The sequence below is a fragment of the Tupaia chinensis genome, unplaced genomic scaffold, assembly GCF_000334495.1.
Source record: "Tupaia chinensis unplaced genomic scaffold, TupChi_1.0 Scaffold145741_1, whole genome shotgun sequence".
NCBI lineage: Eukaryota > Metazoa > Chordata > Mammalia > Scandentia > Tupaiidae > Tupaia > Tupaia belangeri.
The window spans coordinates 836,025-855,562 of NW_006205599.1; positions in this window are offsets into that span (position 1 = coordinate 836,025).

The window sequence follows — 19,538 nt, forward strand, 5'->3', positions numbered from 1 at the left end:
GAGGGACAGAAGTGAGGGGAGGAGGAGTGAGAAAGCAAGCTGCAGTAGGCCATGTGGGTTTTTTTGTTTGTTTGTTTGTTTGTTTTTGAGAGGTTTTCGCTATAGGGCACGTGCGCTTGCCAGACAGACAGAGAGAGACAGGCAGAAAGCGAGAAATCACCCCCCAGGGGGGATGGTCACGCCTCAATCCCTTCTCCTCCATTCTCCTCTTGGAATCTTGGGCACGCACGCACACGTGCCCAGCGTGAGTTTTAAGCCACTGGGTCAGGACACAAACCGCAGTCGACTATGTGGGAGTCCAGCGACATAGCCATTATGCTAACTTCTGGTTCCCAGGCCATGTGGTTTTTTATGGAAGCTTCATGACGTAGTCATGACTGATGAGATCATTAGCCATTGGTGAAGCAGCTCAATCAATGCTCAGCCCCTCTCTGTTGCAGAAAACCAGATGCCAAGGAATGGGAAGCAGCAGTCGTAGAGATTAGGAGAGCTGTTTATTATGCCAGCGGGTGCGGAGGAGTTAACACTCAAAACCTCCGGCCCAACTGGGAATTGGACATGGTCTTTTATGGGGGAATTGGGTCTCGAGGTGGAGATTGAGCTCAGATCCCGCCCTATACAGCGTCAAAGGGAGGAGTCAGAGAAGCAGGAAATTTAATCCATTCAAGGTACTAATCCGTTCAAGGTGTTCATCTATTTAAGGTACTCACCCACCCAAGGTTTTCAGGTTATCCTGTAGCTCCAGGGAGGGGCAGTAAGTTTGCTGGAGGGCAGAAACCTTAGACTGCTATCAGCCCTGAGTTATTAGTCATAGGAATTTAATAGTTTATAATGGAGACGGTCCTCCAAAATGGAGGCCCTGTGGCCTAGTGATAAAGGAGCTGGATCCACATGGCTGACCATGATTCAAATCTTGACCCCCCAATGGCTTGAAAAACATGCCAGGTGGCTGCGTATACATTCCTGAAAACCCAACAGGATGGAAATATGGAGAAGGAATTTCAGCATGACCACACCCGTTGCAGGGTACTTTCAAGATAAACTATTCAAACAGGATTTAATAATGGTGATTAAGTTGTAGACTGTGCTTTGCAGTGATGACCTGGTATTCCTAAATCAACTTAGAGTGTGTGATTGGATTTGTTTCTCCTGAGAACCTGGAACTGTGACCCTACAGGCCTGAAATGCAAGAGCCTCAGACAAAGGAAAGGGTGTGGCTTCCTGCTTCCCAGCTCCCAGGGCTCTGGCCAGGAAGTGGGAGCGTGGTGAAGGCTGGGATTCTTCTCCTGGAGCTCAGAGTAAAACTTTCACCCTGCACAAGGACCCCTAGCTCCCTTCCGAGGTTCTAGCCAGGACCTCAGCACGGTGAGGCCTCCAGGATTTCTACTTACCTGACCCCAAAGACTTGTAGGCTTGAGCAGGTGAGGGTTCCAGCTGCTGGTGGGAATTTCTCTCCGTAAACTAATTCAATGAGGTGGTGAGTCCAGGTAAGCAGGGAACCAAACACATTCTCTTTTGCTCTAACGCGTGGCAGCATTTGGCCTGCTAGTGGGTGAGGAAGATGAGTGAGGCACAAACAAGAAGCCGGGCAGGAAGCAGGCTGAGGGAGGACTCCTTAGATCTGGCATCCTAGTGGGCCCGCCATGTCGGAACGGCCTTTCGCCACTCATTTATTTTTCATTTAGCATACACTTATTTTATTAAGCATCTACTTTATGTCACACACTATTTGCTACAAGGAGGAAACAGCAGTTGATATGGTATCTCCGCTTGTGAGATTAGATTAAGTGTGACGAGTTAGGAAATAGACCAAATTTAAGTTATTGGTTAGATCTTTGGCTGCCGACACTGTGGTCTGGGTATGAGCAGCATCAGCATCTCCAGGGAGCTAGGTAGACATGCAGAATCAGAATCAGCATAGTTTTTAAGAGTTTATTCAATTCTTGGGGTCAGTAGGTGGTGTGGTACTCACGGTGCTGGATTCCCACATGGCCAGTCATAGTCTGAAACCCAGGCCCAGCGCGTGTGCATGTGCATGTGTGCCTAAAATCTCGGGAGGAGAATTGAGAGGGGATTATGGCATGACCATGCCCCCTGGAGGGTGATTTTCCACTTTCCCTCTCCACCACCCCCCCATTCCACGAGCACACATGCCCCATGACAAAAACCTAAATATAAATAAAAGTTTATTCAGTTCTTCCATAAATGAGAGGAGGAGTACAGCACCCCCATGGAGTCTCTACACCACAATCCACCCCAGCCTCAGCCAGCTCCGGATCATGGGCGTGCACGTGCCCTGTGTACTCAGGGAGGTTTCCAGGGCCCCCGTGGGTCAGCCTTGCGGAGCTCTGCGTTACTGCTGCCACTGCCTGGGCCCATGATCAGCATTTAACAGCATCTGGAAGATGGTGCTAGGTGGTGGAGATGCTGAGCAGAAATAGCGGGAAAGGTGTAGCAGACCCACGGTGATGGTGGGGACAAGGAGGTCGCAACTCTGAGAAGGTGACATTCCAACTAAGAAGACCAGTGATGCCCACTCACTTTCCCCCATCTCTATCTCTGTCTCCAGTGAGCATATACCCTATAGCCAAAGAAAAAAAGAAAGAAGGAAGAGAGAAAGAGAAAAATCATTTGGGGAGAAAAAAAGCTACATTGCAATTCAGAATGTATAAATATGACCTTATACTTGGTAGATTATAGGTTAGATTGTAAAAAAAAAAAAAAAAAAGTAAAGGTCTTAATTTTTCTTTATTGGCAATTCTGGAGTCAGACGACACCTCAGTCTATAACATGAAAGAGGAGTATTCCAGAGTGGAGTAGGGGAGGTTAGTTTATGGGCAGAAATGAGTTGAAGACAGCAGAAAACAAAAAGCAGATCGTTCATTTTGAAGTTATTTTTCTTGTAAAGGTTAGAGTATAGGGACTTCCTTATCATGCCAGCTCAAACTGGTCTGTTTGGGTATTTGACTATTCTCTCCTCGTTTCTCTCTTTCCTTTTTTTTTTTTAATTTGTTATAGGGCACGTCCACTGGAGAGAGACAGAGAGAGGGAAAGTGAGCAATCACCCCAAGGGAGGATGATCACTCAGCGATCCCTTCTGTAGTCTCCTCTCAGGATTGGGAGTACACGTGCACACACGCCTGATGAGGTTTTTCAAGCATGGGTCCGAGACTAACTGCGCAGCTGGCCACATGAGATCAGTTGCCATGCCACTCTCCTCCTTTCTTGGAAGGTCAAGCAACAGCTGAGTTTCGGTTGGAGGCTGGAACTTCAGCATGAGTGACTCCATTTTGGTTTGGTCTCTTGGGGCTAATTAAGCAGTCCAGTCCAAACCAAAAGCCTCTTGTAAATTTTATTAACAAGATAGAAATCTGGAGTACGGTATCCAAGAGACCAGCTCAGTAGCTAGCTCTGGAGGGAATTTGGTTTTACAGTGTATATTGCTGCTGTAAATAGGGTTTTTTTGGTTTTGTTTTTTGGTTTTTTTTTCTCTTTGAGCACAAACACATATTAACTTTGACTAAATGGAAAGAGAAAATAAGAAAGTAAAATGGAGGCAAGTGCTCAGAATAGGCCCCTGGCAACACATTTGCTGCTGGTGGTCCTTATTCTTTCAATTGCATCTAATAAATGTACCGATAGTTAACAATTACAGACCACTTCTGTATACCCTCCTTGCTACAAGCCCTTCACTTGTAATCACGCTTTTAGTCCATGCGAAACGATAAGGTTGGTACCAATATCAGAGATGGAAAGCATTCTGAGATAGTGTGGCCAAGCAACCAGGCTAGGCTCTACCTAGTTCCGATAATAACATCTTCCTCTGTTCTTTGACCAGAGCTAGTAGGTGATACATAGATAGTGGGTATATGTGAATAGTGCGTGTGCATGTGTGTGTGTATGTGTGTGTGAGAAAGAGAGAGACTTGGGAATATGTTAGTGATCTCTCACTTCTCTTTCAACATATAGAGTTAGCTAGATCTGTTTTTGTAGAATTTATGAATGAATTTAGTTTATTTTAGTTGCTTGAAATTCTTCTTGTTTTCTTTTTGGTTTGTTTTTGTTTTGTTTTTGTTTTTGCTATAGGGCATGTGTGAGAGAGACAGGGAAAGTGGAAAATTACCCCCTAGGGAGAATGGCCGCACGCCAATCCCCTCTCCTCCATTCTCCTCTTGGGATTTTGGGCATGTGCACACATGTGCCCAGTGTTGATTTTCTTTCTTTTTTTAAATTATTTATTCTATTTTATTTAGGAGTAGTAGTAGTATTCTGTTTTACCAGAGAGAGAGGGAGAGTGACAGTGAGAAAGAAAGCCACCAAGTCCGGGATTTGAACTGTGGTGGTCATCCATGTGGGAGTCCAGTGTCCTTAATCACCATGCCACCTACCTGGCACCCCAGTGTTGACTTTCAAGCCACCAGGTCTGGGACTCAAACCACTATGGGATTCAGTGCCTTAACCTTCACATCACCTGCTAGCCCTCTTTCTGTTTTCTTAAAATGATTTCTTTTATTTTTGTTATACAAGTAATAGTATTTATAGCAAAACAAAAAAATCAGAACAATTAAGAAAGAGTGAAATTGCCCATAAGCCCAAACTTGGGGTAACCACTTACACATTTTATACGTATTTATGTGTTACATTTTTATATACTTACATGTCCTCAGATTTACGGTATTTAAAAACTCATTTTCTCCCTTTTTTTAATTGCCAGAAGGCACATCTGCTCACTTGAGAAAGATAGTCATCCCCCATTAGGGTGTGGTCACACCATATCCCTTCCCCCCATTTCTTCATTCTGTCTGTATTTGGGGCACAAACATACAAACACTGAGAGTATGTTTCAAGCCACTAGGGCCAGGATTTGAACTGCGTCATTAGCCATAAGGGCTCTAGCTCCCTTAACCACTCGACTGGCCCTAAAGATTCATTTTTTAGTTTTATTTCACTATGCCAGTCTTCACCAAACATATGCATTTTCAACATCAATAACTGCGTAGTATTTATGGTATATGACATAATATAACCTCACCGAGAAATTTGAGCCTGATCTTTCCTTAGGATAGAGAAAAGATTCATAGTAAATTTTAACAGAAAATTTCCCCCCATTTTCCCTGGCAGAGATTCATCATCATAAATACAATGGAAGATCCTTGGGTGTGTGACTCTTTTCAGTGTGAACTTGAGGCTTATATTAGAAAGCAGAAGGCTAGGGGATTACAACCAAAGGTTTGTTTTAGGAAGGCGACAAGAGATCCTGTGCACCAAGCAAGGGACCGCTCTGGCCCTAAGCCTCCCATGGTGAAGCAGCTTCGCAGGATCCCCAGTCCCTGTGAAAGGCTGAGCTTGGTGGAACGCCACATACCTCCCCGGTCTAACATGCATCACACCAGACAAAGACTGGAATCTCGACACAGCGGTCAGAAAAATCACGATCATTTCTTCAAACGCTCCTGCCTTCTGAACCCTGCACAAGGAGAGAACATGGATCCCCACAGAGCACAAGGCAGGGAGGATTCTTGTGGCCTCTCCCGGGAGGATGACAGCCGTGTCCGTCCGGCAGACCATCAGAACAGAGGCCGAAAGAGACGACACAAGGAGCCGGAAGAGCCAAAGAGGAAGCACCGCAGGGAGCGAGATTCCCACAAAGAGAATGGGGGTCTTGGCAGGCCAAGGGGCCGGGCGGATCCCGTCAGTGCAGAGAAGCCCAGACACAGGAAGAAGAACCACCAGGATGGAGACACCACAAAAGAAAGACGGCGCCACCAAGATAAGAAGCGTTCTGGCACAGAAAGCCTGGAGGAGCTAGACTTGTGGGATGAAGCCGTCCTCAGCAATTACTGATGGCTGCGGATTCGGAATCCTAATCCGAAATGATTTCACTCCGTTGGAAAGGATGGATTGGATGACATGGAAGCAATGAAATGGCCACCCACCTGGAAGAAAATATCTCATCCCCGTTTTGTATTCTGTTCACATATGAAGCCCAGGTGGCTTGAAAGTATACATATAAAAGCTAAAATAAGAACGTATTAGGGTTTATTGATTAAGCCTGCGGCATGCAGGTGGACTCATGGCTCTCAAGACCCCGCAGCCCTGAGTGAAAGGAGAAAGGAGCTTGTGAAGGTCACTCGTTTTCTCCTGACTGGTCCAACATGTGCGAGGTGCGGTCTCAAGGCCTCAGCCCTATCTCTCAGCCCAGCCCTGGATCGTAGACAGAAGTCTGACTGCTTTTTCCTATTTTTTTAAATTATTATTTATTTTATTTTAATTTTTCATTCATTGATTTTTTTTAATTTGACCAGAGAGAGAGACAGAGGGTGAGAGTGAGAGAGAGAGGAAGTGAGAAAGCAAGCCACCAGGTCCAGGACTTGAACCCCAGTTGACCATGTGGGAGTGTCCAGCGCCTTAACCACCACGCCACCTGCTGGTCCCTGCTTTTTCCTATTTTTACAAGGTCCTTTCCAGAGGGCCCAGGGAGAGTCCCGCCCACAGGTACTGACAGACCGGTTTGTTTTTGTTTTTGTTTATTTTGCCCTTTAGTAACAAGATTCTTCCTATTTCCTGCCCTTGGCATAGTACTGGAGTATCTTTGTGATGTATGTTAAGCCTCTTTATGGCTGTTAAAGTACATTCCTTTCTGATCTCAGGGAGCTTCCTTTTCAAATCACCAACCTAAAAACTGTAAACTCCACCTATAACCTACAAGCCCCTGCTTCCACACTTCCCGCCTTTTGGGGCCAGACTAATAGAAAAACTTTTCACTAAATTCCAAACTCTCTCAGAATCAAGTAAAAGGAAGCCCTGTACCTGCTCACAGAGAGAGAAAGGCATGCTTTGCCTCCTCTCTGGCCTAGGTCACTCATTCTGCTTAGAAATAAACCGCATTAGAGGCCGGCAGGTGGCACAGTGGCTAAGGGCACTTGATTCCCACATGGCCAACCACGGGTCAAGTCTCGGACCTGGTGGCTTGCCTTCTCACTTTCCTTCTCTCTCTCTCTCTCATTCTGTCCCTCTCTGGTCAAATAAAAATAAATAAAATTTAAAAAGAAAGAAAGAAAGAAACCGCATTAATTATTTTTTATAAAAAATTAGAAAATGAAGGAAAGTAATTTTTAATCTTGGAATGTAAATGGTCTTTCTAAACAAGACACATTAGCCAAGGGCCATGAAGAAAGGAAAAATGAATGGACGTAATTGCCAGAACACTTAAAATTTGTGTAAAGTATATTTAAACAGAAGTTTAAAATAGGCATTCTATATTTTCCTAGAATGGTTCCAAGAAGATATACAATACCCTGATAACTAAGCTCTGTGGGGAAGAACTGAGTGGATGGGGAAAGTGCATGTATCTTCCTATGTTGAATTCTTTTTTTTTTTAAAGAATAATTTAATTTAACTTTATTTATTTATTTTAACTGGACCAGAGAGGGACACACAGAGAGAGAGAGAGAGAGAGAAAGCAAGCTGCCAGGTCAGAGACTCAAACTGCGATTGGCCATTTGAGAGTCCAGCACCCTTAACCACCACTCCACCTGCCGGCCCCCTCCTATTTTGAATTCTATACCATGTGAAAGTTTTTTAAAATATTTATTTATTTATTCATTCATTCATTCATTTTCATTTGACCAGAGAAAGACACATACACAGAGAGAAGGAAAATGAGAAAGCAAGCCACCAGGTCCAGGACTCAAACCGTGGTCGGCCATTGGGAATGTCCAGTGTCCCAATCACCATGCCACCTGCTGGCTTCCCATGCAGCAACTTTTTTTCCCCCTGCTACAGAGCTCGTGTACTTGCCAGAGAGACAGAAAGAGAAAAAATGAGAAATCATTCCCTAAGGAGGGTGGCCACATCACAATCCTTTTTTTTTTTTTTTTTTTGAGAGGGTTTTGCTATAGGGTGCGTGTGCACACCAGAAAGACAGAGAGAGACAGAGAGGCAGAAAGCGAGAAATCACCCCCTAGGAGGGATGGCCACGCCGCAATCCCTTTTCCTCCATTCTCCTCTTGGGATCTTGGGCATGCACGCACATGCGCCCGGCATGAGTTTAAACCACTGGGTCCAGGACTTGAACCACGGTTGACTACATGGGAGTCCAGAAACATAGCCATTACGCCATCTGCTGGTCCTTCACACCACAATCCTTTATCCTCCATTCTCTCAGGATTGTGGCCATACTTGCACATGAACTGGCATGTTTTTCAAGCCACTTCATCCAGGACTCAAAACACAAAGTCGGCCATGTGGAATCCAGCCACCTTAACCTCCATGTCATCTACTGGCCCTAAAAATAATTTTTTTTTGAGAGGTTTTTGCTATAGGGCACGTGTGCTCGCCAGGAAGACAGAGAGAGACAGAGAGACAGAAAGCGAGAAATCACCCCCCAGAAGGGATGGCCACGCCGCAATCCCATCTCCTCCTTTCTCCTTTTGGGATCTTGGGCACGCACGATGCACACGCGCCCAGCGTGAGTTTTAAGCTCTGGGTCCGGGACGCGAACTGCAGTTGCCTATGTGGGAGTCCAGCGACATAGCCATTACACTAACTGCTGGTCCCCTAAAAAATATATTTTTAAAGGCAAACATCAAATTGAGGGGGGAAATTATTTGCATCACTCCATATTAACATCCTTGTGCAAGTTACCAAATTACAGATGGTCTTCAACTTTTCATGGGGTGATATCTCAACAAGATCATCATAACTTGAAAATACTATAAACAAAAAATGTGTTTATACATACCTAACCACACAAAACCTTTAGGTTAAAGTACCTAGCCTACCTTAAATGTGCTTAGAACTTTATAATAGTCTTGAATACCTCATGTAATTGAGCAAATACTGACTGCGTTGGAAGTGAAAAACAGAATGACTTGTTCTTGCTGCCCAGCGTCATGAAGTCCATCTACTACCTATTGGTAGCCCAGGGAAAGATCAAAATTTGAAGTATGTTTTCTATTGCGCATACCTTTGGCATTATGGCAAAAATCAAAAAATCCTAAATCAGGAGCTGTCCTCTTAGCTTTAAGTAACTTTGTTCCACTTTGCAAAACTGGACTTCAAAAATTTGCCTGGTTTGCCTGTTGGGTTCTTGCTATACTCTGCCAGCAGAGGGCACTGAAGAGTCATTGTAAGACGGAAGCAAAAGAACTTGCCTTTTCCCATGTATATATTTTTTTTCTTCATCAAGTGTGTTAGGGGGTGTCTAGCTGTTACCTGTTCCCTCTAAAAAAATCTCTTTGTCACTGATGTGACCTGGTTTCTCTGCAAGGTCAGAGTCTCAATACCTTCCTCATTCACCCTCCCTCTGTCCCCACCAGCAGGGCTTAGCATAGGCAAACCACCACCTGCAGGTGCATCCAGGCAGCCACCTGCTTTTGTTCTGCCTTTAAGCTAAGAACAATTTTTATACTTGACCCGAGTAAGCAAAACACTACCCCATTCTCACTAAGAGGAGAACTACTCCAAAACATGCACTCAATATTTTATTTCGAGTTTCCTCAATAAAAAGTTGTAGACATTCGTTTTCTGCGTTGTTATGAAAGTACCCACATAGTATCCTTGATTGTGCCTCTGGCTTTTTACAAAACACACTTGTCTGATCCTGCAAGGGGCCTGCACCTGCAGAGCTCGTGCTCGGTAGCCAGTGCGAGCGGCAGGCGTTGAAGCTGAGCGTTACACGATCTGTACTCAAAGTGCCTTGAGAGGTAAGTGGGGCTCTTGTGCGAGCTCTGAGACAAAAATGAGTTATCATAGGACCCAGAAATCCCACTATTGGGTATATCCCCGAAGGACAGGAAATGTCTGTCAGAGAGACACATGCACATCCATGTTTAATGCAGTATTGTTCACAACGGTTAAGACGTGGGATCAAACTAAGTGCCCAACAACTGAAGAATGTATAAGCCTTGGCACACACACACAACGGAATACTACCCAGCCACAAAGAACAGCATCCTGTCGATTGAGACAAGGCGGGTGAACCTAGGAGACGCAGTACTAGGTGTTTCATCTCACAGCAGACTGTGAAACACTGCCTGGTCCCTGTTTCGCAAATACTGCGTGTTTTCACTCATGAGTGGAAGTTAAAGGACTCAACAGAAGAGAAAGAAGCTGGAGGTGGGTGGGAGTCAGGAGAAATTGATTACTAGACCCAAGCATGCATGTGGACGGTGAAATAGGCTCTGGAACAGTGTGCCACAGTACAGTATAGAACACTGACAATTCGGGACCAGCCGATGGCATAATGGTTACATCACTGGACTCCCACCTAGTCGACTGTGGTTCAAGTCCCGGACCCAGTGACTTAAAACTCATATCGGGCATATGTGCATCTGTGCCCAAAATCCCGAGAGGAGAATGAATGAGAGGGAACTGTGGCATGGCCATCCCCCTGGGGGGTGATTTCTCGCTGTCTCTCTGTCTCTCTTGCAAGCACACCCACCCTATAGCAAAAATCTCTCTCTCAAAAAAAAAATTGACAATTGAATAATACTTCCAAAATACTAGTAGAACAAGTCTCGGATATGTACAACATAATGTGAGATGCTGAAGATGGCGAATATGCTTACATCCTTTATTTGATGATTACACACTGCACGCATGCTCATAAAACCATATTCTGCCCCACAAAGATGTACATATTTATAGGAGAATACATGCTCATAAAATCATACTCTACCCCACAAAGATGTACATATTTATAGGAGAATCGGGAATTACAATACAAACAATTATGATACCTAGAGGGTAGAGCCACTTGCCCAAGGTAGGGCATCAGTGAATGTCTAGCCCAAGTTCAAACTTCTGTCTTACAAACAGGTTCAGGACTGCAAGGTACAGACGCTTGGCCGAGAGATCTAGGGGGGCTCGAATCTATCTCTGCGCTGTTTGCCACGTCTGACATCCTCACAGAGCTAAGTCTGCCAAAGACTCAGGTGACGTCCACATGAGCTGATTTGAGATTAGTCTCAAATTTTGAACGATGTAAAATCATACAAGTGCACATGTATCGATAGATAGAGATATGTTCCTGTAGACCTATTGCTATAGTTATAGATCTACGTGTGGGTACGTATAGATACACGCAGATACTTTCTTTTTTAATGTTTCAATTTTATTTTATTCATTGTCATTATTTTATTTATTTATTTTTTTTGAAGTTGACCAAAGAGAGACAGAGAGAGGGAAAGAAAGTGAGAAAGCAAGCCACTAGGTTTGGGACTCAAACCGTGGTCAGCCATGTGGGAATCCAGATGCCTTAACCACCACATCACCTGCTGGCTCCTACACAGATACTTTCAAAGTTTGTGGAAGGGTCAGCAGGTGGTTTTGGTGGTTGGGGCACTGGACTCCCACATGGCTGACTACAGTTCAAGTACCGGACCTGGCAACTTGCTTTCTCACTTTCTCTCTCTGTCTCTGGTCAAATGAAAAATAATAACACAGCGAATAAAATAAAATAAATTATTTTTTAAATGTTTGTGGAAAAATGGAATTAAAGTATGAGTTTATTTTGGTGCATAGCATTTTTTTTTCTTTTTGAGAGAGATTTTTGCTATAGGCCTTTTGCACTTGCCAGAGACACAGAGACAGAGAAAGAGAAAGTGAGACATCACCCCCCAGGGAGAAGGCCACACTGCAACTCCTTCTCTTCCATTCTCCTCTCGTATTTTAGGCATGCATGCACATGCTCCTAGTATGAGTTTCAATCTGCTGAGTCTGGGACTCAAACTGTGACTGCTCATGTGAGAGTTCAGTGCTTTAACCACTTCACCACCTGCTCACCCCAGCATATAGTATTTTATAGAACTTTTTTTTTTAGAATTATTTTTATTATTTAACTTTATTTATTTACTTATTTTTAATTTGACCTGAGAGGGATAGAGACAGAGAGAGAGGGAAAGTGAGAAACCAAGCTGCCAGGTCTGGGACTTGAACCATGGTCAGCCTCATGGGAGTCCAACGCCCTTAACCACCACACCACCTGCCGGCCCCAGAACATATTTTCCATGTACTTTTAAAAAGTTTATTTATTGGGCCAGCAGGTGGCACGGTGGTTAAGGGGCTGGTTCCTATATGGCCTACTCCATAATTAAGAGTCCCAGACCCTGAGACTTAAAAAACATGCCAGGTACGTGTGCATGCATGCATAAAAATCCCAAGAGGAGGATGGAGAAGGGATTGTGGTGTGGCCATCCCCCGAGGGGGTGATTCCTCACTTCCTGTCTCTATCTCTCTCCAGAGAATGCATGTACCCTATGGCGCAAAAAAATAATAATAATAATAAATTTTTTAAATTTATTTCTCCCATGACCAAGAGAGACAGCACCTCCAATAGGGTCTTCATGCCACGATTCACCTCCACCTTTAGATTATGGGCACACGAATGCCAGGTGTACTCAGAGGTCTTGGGATATGAACCCAGTACCTTCCCATGTGGGTCAGCCATGCAGAGCATTGCATTTACCCTGCACCACCAACCAGCCCTTCCATGAACTTTTGAAGCCCCCCTTGTATTACTACACATAGATTACTGTGGCTTATGAATACAGACTACAGTGTGGAGATGTTACTACAGATACAGAGATACCTCCCATGGTCTAAGGGTGCGAGCAAGCCTAGTCCTTAACTGTCATGCAGTGCTCTAACACCTCCTATGCCTCCTCATTTCCTTCCTTCTACTCCTCATTTGTGCACAAAGAAGGAAAACACAAGCAGGACAATACATTTGGTCTAAAAAATATTTGAGGAACAGAAATTTATGCTGAAATCAATTTGTTAATTTAGATATACAAATGATCAATGTCCTCTGGACAATCCCGTGACTTTGAAATTAGCTTTTCTACTGGATTGAAATGTTCGCATCGCTACCGAACAAAAATCACTTACATCTTTTTAACCTTTTAAAAGTAACATTCAAAGTCATGGACTCTGGACCTTAATAAATCGTAAGTCAAATCATTCATTCCACTGGAATGTAAGGACTCAGTAAACTACACCCTGTGGCTATTAGCTGGCTTGTTTGCCTGTTTTTGTAAATAAAGTTTTATTGGGATACAGCCATATCTGTGCATTAATGCTAGAATTGACTTCAGTAGTGGTGGCAACAGAGACATGCCCACGAAAAGTAAAAACCTGGCCTTTGAAGAAAATTGTGACTCCCTGCCCTACTATTAAATAACCTTTGACTAGGCCTATTAGAATGGCCAGTATAGGGACCAGCAGATGGTATAATGGTTACATCACTGGACTCTCGCGTAGTCAATCACTGTTCGAGTCCCAGACCTGGTGGCTTAAAACTCACACCAGACGTGTGTATGTGCGTGCCCAAAATCCTAGAGGAGAATGGAAGAGAAGGGATTGCAACGTGGCCATCCCCCCGGGGGGGTGATTTCTCTCTCTCTCTCTCTCACTCTCTCTGTCTCTCCAGTGAGCACACATACCTTATAACAAGAATCTCTATTAAAAAAAAAAAAAAGAATGGCCAATATAATACTGAAATAATTAATAGATGTACTTTTGTCTTCTTTGGATAATTTCCTCTTTTTTTGAGATATTTTTGCTATAGAGTACATGCACTCGCCAGAGAGACAGGAAAGTACATGCACACCCACCCACTGCCCCCCCAGGGAGGATACAATCCCTTCTCCTCCATTCTCCTTTGGGATTTTGGGCATGTACACATCCACCCAGTGTGAGTTTCAGACTGCTGGGTCCAGGACTTGAACCATGCTCAGTTGCATGGGAGTCCAGCACCTTAACCACTACACCTCCTGTTGATCTCTAAATAATTTCTTTCTTTCTTCTTCCTTTTTTTCTCTTTCTTTCTTTCTTTTTGGGGAAATTTTTGCTATATGACATGTGCGTTTGCCAGAGAAGCACAGACAAAGAGACAGAAAGCAAAAAAATCACTGCCCGGGGGATGGCCACACCACTATCCCTTCTCCTCCATTCTCCTCTCAGGATTTTGGGCACACACACAAGCATCCAGCGTGAGTTTTAAGCCACCAGGTCCTGGACTATGTGAGAGTCAGCAACGGAACCGCTACAACATCTGCTGGTCCCTGAATATATATATATACATAATTTTTCTGGAGAAGTTTTTGCTATAGGGCATGTGCGTTCACCAGAAAGACAGAGAGAGACAGAGAGATAGAAAGCAAGAAATCACCCCCCAGGGGGGATGGCCACGCCGCAATCCCTTCTCCTCCATTCTCCTCTCGGGATCTTGGGCACGCACGCACACGTGCCCGAAAAAAGAGAGGTTTTTGCTATAGGGCACGTGCACTTGCCAGACAGACAGAGAGAGACAGAGAGACAGAAAGTGAGAAATCACCCCCCAGGGGGGATGGTCACGCCACAATCCCTTCTCCTCCTTTCTCCTCTCGGGATCTTGGGCACGTACTCACACGCGCCCAGCGTGAGTTTAAGCCACCGGGTCCGGGACACGAACCGCGGTCGACTACGTGGAAGTCCAGCGACATAGCCATTACACTAACTGCTGGTTCCCTGAATAATTTACTTTTAACAAAAGGTTTGCTCTGGAGTCTGGAATTGGTAGGACCAGAAGAAGTAATTTATTGCTTTATGTCATTTTTAAATCCGGTATTCTAACAGCCCAGTCTCCAACTTGGAAATGAACCTTCGGAAGATATTACTTTCTTTGCTTTACACCTAATGAGCTTTCTCTGAGTAGGAGGGACTCTGCTTTTACTTCTTGGATTGGTAACGGTGTAAGCATTGACCCTTTCCTTGAAGAGGCTGATTCAGTGTGTTTTTGTTTGGGGTTCTCTTTGATGGTGGTTAGTTTGATATTAGCAGCTTTTTCCTAAGGAGGTTAGCAAAAAGCAGCAGAGGCTGATCTTCTTTGATTTGGTTGAGAATCAAGTGTGAGATTTCCAAGTGGAAAATGACACCAACTTTTATTTTACATAGTTCAAAATGTTCTCAGAGAGACTGATCTAAAGCCGGTTCATGTTCTGGACATTTTCTTCTTGCACATCTTTTGCCTCTATTTATGATACACTGTGTGAGTGCACACATGAGAGTGTACGTGTGGGTGGGGGCGTAGCACCCTCCATGGTCTGGTCACACCACAGTCCCCTTCCTCCAGCCCCCTAGCGAGCTTGGTCTGACCAGCTGGGCATTCAAACCATGGTTGCCATGTGGGCTCCAGCTCCTCAGTGCATTGCTGCTGTTTCAGGGAGCTGGCTTTTACTGCACCGTTTCTTTCTTTTTTAAGAGGTTTTTGCCTTAGGGTACATGCAGTCACTGGAGAGAGAAAGGGAGAGAGAAAGAGAGACAGTGAGCAGGAAGGTGAGAAATCACCCCGCCAAGGGGGTGGCCATGCCGCAATCCCTTCTCCATTCTCCTTCCGAGATCTTGGACACACACACACACACACACACACACACACACACACGGCGTGAGTTTCAAGCCACCAGGTTGGGACTTGAACTGTGGTCGGCTATGTGGGAGTCCAGTGACATAACCACTACACCTCCTATTGCACTATTTCAATATTTACATACATCCTTCCGTTCACCATTCCTTCAACAGCTAAAGAGCATATCCTATTTGCCAAGCACCACAGCAGCAGTGGGTCACACAGCCCTGAACGAATTTAGTGGGTCTCCCTCTCATCTCACCAGCATCTCTACACCATAACAGCTCTTGGCAATGACACTTCTGCTGCCCTGACATGAATTTCACAGATAATTTACCCTAGTCACGTAACTGCAAAAGAAATCAACAAAAACAACTCAACAAAAATCCTAAACCACAATTTAAAGAGGAGACCACTTGGGAAAAATTTGATATGTATTTTTTTAATTGCCAGAGGGCATGTGCACTCCCCAGGGAGAGGGAGAAAGCACCCCCTAATGGGAGGGACACTGCAATCCCTTCTCCTCCATTTCTCCATCCTGTTGGGATTCTGGATCTGTCCACACATGCACCCAGTATGGTTTCCAAGCCTCCAGGACCAGAATTCCAACCACAGTGGGCCATTTGGGTCCAGCTCCTTTAACCACTAGACTACAAGGTCAGCCCAAACTGCTAAGTAGTTTAGTCAGCCAGCACTCAGGCATGATTGCAGGAGACAACTTAGTGAGGTCCCCAAACACGCTGACTTGTACTGAACAAATCTCACCTGAAGAGAGGTCAGAGCATGGGACCAGCAGTTAGTGTAATGACTATGTCTCTGGACTCCCATGTAGTCAACCGTGGTTCACGTCCCAGACCTGGTGGCTTAAAACTCATGCAGGGCGCGTGTGCGTGCGTGCCCAAGATCCCAAGAGGAGAATGGAGAAGGGATTGCAGCGTGGCCATCCCTCCCTGGGGGATGATTTCCTCACTTTCTTTCTGTTTCTCTCCATCTCTCCAGTGAGCACACATACCCTATAGCAAAAAAAAAAAAAAAAAATCAAACCTTCATTGAGACCCACTAAGTTAGCTCCTTAAAGTTTTCAGTTGTAGAGAAATTACAAAACAGATCCACAATTTCATTTCGCCATGAAGATAGCCCTAGATGGCATGGCTGGTATTATTATCCTCATTTACCAATGCAGGAACCGAGGCCTAAGGGCCGGTAAGTGACAGAGAAGTGATACTGGCGCGCTTTCACTCTGCGTGGTCGATACTAGTTATGTGTTCACTGGTTCCATTTCCCTTTCTTCTTGGGCACCCAGCTGAATCTGTTTCCCAGCCGCTTGCATTTCAGTTGAGTTTATGCGATTGAGTTCTGGTCAGCAGAAAGTGCAGTGATGTTGACACAGCAGGCCAGGTCCCCAGCCCTCCCGCCAACACTCTCTCTTCCCCATGGAGCCACCTGTTCTCTCTTCCCTTTGCACAGAGATCCTTGGAACCATGAGTTGAAGATGAGGCAACCAATAGACTGAAAGACCTGGCCGTGCAGAACTGAGAGGAACAAACGATCCCTGTCCCAGCCCAACCGTATGTGAGTGGCAGGAACAACACAGTGGACCTTCACTGAGTTACGCCTCTAGGATTGATCGGTCAGTCTAGCACAAGAGCACGACTCTCCTTGATAATTGACCCAGCGGTTTAGGCAATACCCCGACAAAGCACTAAGTACCTCTTAGTCATTCAGCGAGAAAGTCTCTCCCTTTCCAACGCTCTGGTACCCATAAAAGAGTAGATAAAAAGAGGTGGAGGGACCAGCAGTTAGTGTAATGGCTAGTCGCTGGACTCCCATGTAGTCAACCGCGGTTCGAGTCCCGGACCCGGCGGCTTAAACACCCGCCGGGCGCGTGTGTGTGCATGCCCAAGATCCTGAGAGGAGAATGGAGGAGAAAGGATTGCGGCATGGCCATCCCCCCGGGGGGTGATTTCTCGCTTTCTGTCTCTCTGTCTTTCTCTGTCTTTCTGGCAAGCGCACGCGCCCTATAGCAAAAAAAAGAAAACCTCTCCAAAAAAAGAAAAAAGAAAAAAAAGAGGTGGGATGCAATTGCTAAACAACATATATTTGAATAGACACACAATAAAAAAATATAAATGGTAGCAGACATATAAAAAGATGCTCAATGCCATTAGTTATCAGGGAAATGTAAAGCAGAAACATTTCACACCCATTAGGATGGATAAGAAAAAATGAACAGAAAGTAACAAGTATTGCCAAAGAGGTGGGGAAACTGAAACCCTTCTAAGTTGCTTGTAGGAATGGCACAAGGGCTAGGGAAACAGTTTAGCAGTTCCTCAAAAAGTTAAACGTAGAAATGTCCTATGACCCAGCCATTACAGTCCTGGGTATATACACAAAAATACCAAAAAAAAAAAAAAGTATTCAAACAAGCTTGTGCAAGGATCTTTACAGCTTCCCAACAGCCAAAGGGTAGCTGCTAGGGTGGCTGGTGCTGCGGGCTGTGTAGGGATCCACGGACTCAGAGGGCACCAGCATAGACAAGGACTTAGGACTTACTCACTTTCCTTTGTGTTTGGAGAGGTTTTCACTATAGGGCACGTGCACTCGCCAGACAGACAGACAGAGACAGAGAGACAGAAGGTGAGAAATCACCCCCCAGGGGGTATGGCCACACCGCAATCCCTTCTCCTCCATTCTCCTCTCGGGATCTTGGGCATGCACGCACATGCGCCCGGCGTGAGTTTAAGCCACCAGGTCCAGGACTTGAACTGTAGTCAGCTACATGGGAGTCCAGCGACATAGCCATTATGCCAACTGCTGGTCCCAAATAAGGGCTGGTTCACTTTCTAAGAGAGGAAAGGGACCAGATGCAGAGGGTTTTGTTAGCCCTGAAGGGTAAGGGTATTAAAGGGTGAGGGGGTTACCCTCGGGGAGTCTAGGCAGCCCTGGAACAGAACATCTGCTGTCCTTGGGCTGCGAGGTCGCTCTCTCGGGGTACCCTAGCTGGCTGCTGCAGCCGGCCCTGTATTCTGTTTGTCCTTACTCTGGTGCCGCCCATAACAGGTGTAGCAATATTCGTGTCTGAAGGCAGAAACAGAAAAATAAGATTCATCTGAGATGAAGGAGAGAAAAGAAGGAAATGCCTGAAAGATATAGCACCTGGGAGTCACGAACGTGTCCTTGGGCACTGAAAAATGTCCTTTCCATGTTCAACCCAAGTGTCAGTCAACAAATGCCCCAGTAAACAAAATGTGGCATATACATACAACACACTATCTTCTCATCAATAAAAGGACTGAGGGGCCAGACAGTGGTGCAGTGATGACACTGCTCTGCGAAGCTGGCCCACCCAGGAAGGTTCTAGGTTTATGTCCGGAGACCTCTGCAGGACCTCCAGGCACACATGTGCCCATATCCAGGGCTGTCTGCGGCAGGGGTGAATACAGGCATGACCTTGTTGAGGGTGCTGTCTGTGTCTTTTGAAAAGAAAGAAAAGAGGGACCACCAGTTGGCGTAATGGCTGTGTCACTGGACTCCCATGTGGCTGACCACAGTTCGAGTCCCAGACCCGGTGACTTAAACTCACACCGGGCATGTGTGCGTGTGTGCCCAAGATCCTGAGGAGAATGGAGGAGAAGGGTTTGCTGGTGGCCATCTCCCCTGGGGGGTGATTTCTAGCTTTCTAGCTTTCTGTCTCTCTGTCTCTCTCTGTCTTTCTGGAGAGCGCATGCACCCTATAGCAAAAACCTTTCCCCCCACCAGGAAGAAAGAAAGAAAGAAAGAAAGAAAGAAAGAAAGAAAGAAAGAAAGAAAGAAAGAAAGAAAGAAAGAAAGAAAGAAAGCAAGCAAGCAAGCAAGCAAGCAATGAAGAATTGTGAAGGTACTAACCCTAACTCTAATCCAAGTTAGAGCCCGCGCCACCACACTCCTGTGGGACCTTGAGCAACCTGACCTCTCTGAGCCTCAGTTGCCTCCGCTGTCACACAAGGTCACGACCCAAGCCTGAGCACCTGGCTGGGCAGGGGACGACCACACACGTGCAGCTGCGGTGTCGACTCCTTATGGAAAGCAGATGTCCTCATGGGCCTCGGGAAGCGCAGCCCAAGCCCACGAGGTGCGGGACGGACAAGCGGGGTCCCCACTCCGCACGCCC